This window comes from Schistocerca cancellata, chromosome 10 (assembly GCF_023864275.1).
Source record: "Schistocerca cancellata isolate TAMUIC-IGC-003103 chromosome 10, iqSchCanc2.1, whole genome shotgun sequence".
In the NCBI taxonomy this organism is placed as follows: domain Eukaryota; kingdom Metazoa; phylum Arthropoda; class Insecta; order Orthoptera; family Acrididae; genus Schistocerca; species Schistocerca cancellata.
Window position 1 is genome coordinate 105863161 of NC_064635.1, and position 4516 is coordinate 105867676.

Consider the following 4516-nt stretch of genomic DNA (forward strand, 5'->3'; position numbering starts at 1 on the left):
TCCAGTATGGATACAGAATAGACAGTATACATAATGGAAACTCAGCTGAAATTTGTGCGACAAAATTTTGTGCGTGTGCGTGAGTCCGCCATATTGAAAGCGAGTAAACGTTTGTTTTTGAAGCCAAAGGCGAACGGATAAGTGTCTGATATACTGCAAAAAATTAGAAACATATAATGAGCAGCAGTAAGAGAAAAGACCACACGGAAAAGCAATGAGCGATTCCCACGAAGCGGCTGATATATTCGGAAAATGAGTTTTCCGAATTTCTTGTTGTAAACGATAAATCTCTTAAACTGTAAAAAATGCTGTGTGTAAATTAAGCTACATCAGCATCTGTGGTTAGTTTTTCGATAGAAGTTCTCTTTTTTCTTCAAAAATTAGAGACGACTTTTTTCGTATTTGCACATCCCATTTGGTCCCGAGGATAATAATCGACATATAAAAATAATTTCTGCTGTATCGTATTGTATCATGTCACAGTTTGACGATCAAGTGTCCATTTTTTTTTTTCAGTCATAGATGATGTGATACTTAATTTCCAAGTACTCTGTAGCAGCCGGCCGCTGTGACCGAGCGATTCTAGGCGCTTCAGTCCGGAACCGCGCTGCTGCTATGGTCGCAGGTTCGAATCTTGCATCGGGCATGGATGTGTGTGTGATGTCCTTAGGTTAGCTAGGTTTAAGTAGTTATAAGTCTAGGGGACTGATGAGCTCAGATGTTAAGTCCTATAGTGCTTAGAGCCATTTGAACCAACTCTGTAGCACAAAATTTGAAGGTTTACAGTGAAAAATGTAGTCGCCAGCTACTTTATGTTTGGTTCATTTTAGGTTCACATTGCTGTATACTAAATGTAGTTAAAATATCGCAATTGTTTTTAGAGTTGGAAGGAATGTCATTCCGACTCAATATGTAGCAAGTGAAAGTTTTTTATTCGAGCGCATAGCGTGAGAGCACCACCCATGAGTAACCTGCAGCTTTACAGAAAAGCTACTTCAGATTTAAGTTCCATTAGAACGTTTTGATTTATAAGATAATTCAGATTTAAGTTCCATTAGAACGTTTTGATTTATAAAATAATAGGATTCCGTATTTATATGTTCTCAGCTACTGATGTAATACTGGTGGAACATACGAACTGCGAAAGGATACATGAATCAGAACTGAAGAGCCGATAGTAAATTTGCAATTGCAAAAAAGCTTCGTTATGACCCTTCAGGATCACGTGTGGCTTATTTTGCACGTCTCCAACCCTTTGTAGTTCTCCCTGACCTGTGTTACAGCCTGCAAGTTCCTTTCTTGTATTCCTACAGCCTTCCAGTCATCTCTCACTTCCTTTACACAGTTGTTTCCCGTATGACATGTTGCACTCCCTATCTTCTTAGTCAACCTCTCCTCGTCCATCCTCATGATGTGCCCAACAAATCGTAACCTCCTCTTCCGTATCTCGCTCGGTGTGGGTTCAATATTTTCATACAGTTCCTGTCGTGTTCTGTGTATCCAGATATCCCCATGTCTCTCAAAATTTTCCATTCCTCCTTCTTCAACTGTATACAAGCTCTCTTGCCAAGTGTGATCGTTTCTGATGCATACAGAGCAGCATTTCTTACAGTTGCTGTGTAATGTCGCAATTTGGCATTCCGTGACAGATTTTTCTTGCCACATGATTTTTTCACCGCATACCGAAGCTTCTGCAAAAGCTTTGCCCTGTCTACTGCGCTACTGTTGCTCTGTATGCCACCAGTTATCTTCTCCCCCCCAAATAACGAATACTGTTGACTTTCTCAACCACTTTGCTATCTATCTTCCAGTCAGACTCAGTTTTCAATGTCTTGGTCATCTTTTACACTGTCTTCAGTCCTACCTTTTCTGTTGTTTCGCCTAGATTTTTTTAGTGCTGTCTTTACCTCTTCTTCTGTCTCAATTAAGAGTGTCATGTCATCTGCGAATGCCAGGCAGTCCACTGTTGCATTGTGTTTGATCTTGTACCCTATTTACACACCTTTGATCTTCATGTTACTATTCAGTTGTCTCCACTGTGTCACTACTTCGTCCAAAACCAGGTTAAATAAAATTGGTGACAGTCCATCCCCTTGCCGGACTCCTGTTTTTATTTCGAAGCTGTCTGACGGCCTACTGCGATGCCTAATCGTGGCAGTAGCGCCGCTTAACGTTTCCTTTATTATTGCATGTGCTGTGCATCCAGTCCTTTATCTTCTAACACATCGAGCCGAGTACTTCTGTCAACTGAATCGTAGGCGTTTTGGAAGTTCGCAAATGTCACTATTGCCTTGTTTTCCCTTTCTCTGTCTGTGTTCTATTATCCTTTTTATTCCAAATATCTGTTCTGTACAGTTCCTCCTTTTTGTCAAGCCACACTGGTACTTTCCTATTGTCGACGCCAATTGTTCTTCAACTTTGTTCAGCAAGATTCTCGACAAAACTTTGTGCCCTGTGTTTAAGAGAGGGATACCCCTGTAGTTCTCCAGTAATTTCTTGTCCCCTTTCTTGTGTAGTGGTATTATAATGGCTTCTTTCCAGTTCATAGGTATTTTATTATTTCTCCAGGTATCCATTATTATATTGCACATACTTCTTTCTATTTCAGGCCCACCCCACTAGATCTCTTCAGTACAGATACCATCATTGCCTGATATCTTGTTGTTTTTGAGGTTTTTAAGTGCCTCTTCTACTTCTATCCTGGTGGGTGCATTACGCCGGTGCTTCTGCATTCAGCAAATCCCTAAAATGCCTAATCTTTTCCTCGCACACCTTTTTCATGGCAATTTTTATTGTGTCATCTTGTCCTATTACGAAGGGTTGCTTTGCCTCTTCATTTCTCTGAAAAAGACTAGTGATTTGTTTCTTGAAGGATTCTTCACGTTTCTCATTCCATCTACTCATCCTGGCGTTTCTGATAGTTTTGCTAGCAATTTTTCTCGCATTCTGGAAGTTCGACCAGTCTTCTATGAACGAAATTAGAATTATATTAATACCGTCAGCTGCGCACAGGCTTTGATATAGATGAACGGGAACAGGCGAAAATGTGTGCCCCGACCGGGACTCGAACCCGGGATCTCCTGCTTACATGGCATACGCTCTACCCATCTGAGCCACCGAGGGCACAGATGATAGTGCGACTGCAGGGACTATCTCGCTCACGCCTCCCGCGAGACTCACATTTTCACCTTGTATGTCCACACACTACATTCGTAGTGTCCCTACACAACACACTCATTACTCGTGGAAGACATTCTTCCAAGTTCTGTAAGAGTTCGGGGAATATGTGTGCATCCGCACAGAAGAAGGAGGTCATGGCCGGTATCGCCAGAACTATATACTTACATGGATATTGTGTCTGTTATAGCCATATAAGTCTTCTATGAATGTCAGTTTTGTTATTCAGAAAATTCACAAGTCAGTGCTATGGTCTACTAAAGATATAATTATCTACTAAAGATAACATTATTTACAGGCAGTTGGGAATGTCAATAAATTCACCAACAGCCATATACTTTAAGGTATTATTTTATTTTATTCTGAAAGGAACCAGTTTCGGCATTTCATTATGCCATCTTTGGGTTTCTATCCAAATAAACGAACTTGTCGTGTAGTTGTATAGACAATAACACTGTCATGAAGCTGACTGTATCTTCATCCAAAACGGATAAAATATCTAGAAAAAGTCTCAGCTTCAAATGGTCAAATGAAACTACAAGATTTGCCCCAAAAAGCTGAACGTTCTCTTGGTACAAAGGACTGAGCTTACTCCTCATGACGATTTCGTTCAAGTTTGTGGTGTATGCAGGGCTTGGCCGGAAATTAAAGGGACAAAAGAGGGAGCTCCAGGGGACCAGGTGTTTAAAGGAAATAGCATTTTTTGTCGCAGCTCGCGAAGACGGATGAGCCACTCATGGTATTACGGCTTGCAAGCAATGCGTGCTATACTGGTAGGAGTTTATGCAGTGGTAGAGCCAAGGGCGTGCGTTCATATCCGCCTGAAGAAAATGTTTTATATTTTCAATTTTTACGTTAGTTACACTGAAAATAAACAGAAATAATGTTTAATATATTGCATTTATTAATACAAAAATTTAGGATTGCATATAATTTTCTAAGTGATTGTAAGCTGCGAGCGGTAACTTATATAAAATTAGATGTTTTCATTATTTTACAGTTAATAATTTGCACTTGCTGCAGCCATATTTATGATAACAGTCGGGAACAGTTCGTGTAATTAATGCACGTTTCTCAAAAAAGCGCATCTCAAATCGTTTTTTGTAGTTCGACTTAACATTCATACTCATCCCCCGTCCTCCTTTATGTAGCAGTTCAACGGGGTGGATCGCTCATACGCAATCACACCCTTCAAAAATTGTTCCTATTGGCTATATAAACCCAACCACAATCCACGACGTGTTGAGTATCGCTCAACACCATGATCTTGGACGCGACTCAGTTGCAAAATCTAATGGCATCTTCACGACAAATGTCATAGGGCAGGAAGTAATCTTCT

The 4516-nt window shown here is 40.4% G+C and overlaps 1 non-coding gene across 1 annotated transcript; it reads right to left on the reverse strand.

Moving 5' to 3' along the window:
* Window positions 1-3049: 3049 nt before the first annotated feature.
* On the reverse strand, window positions 3050-3124 carry Trnat-ugu (transfer RNA threonine (anticodon UGU)). The gene has a single exon. It is a non-coding gene; the product is annotated as a tRNA-Thr (tRNA).
* Between the last annotated feature and the right edge of the window lie 1392 nt (window positions 3125-4516).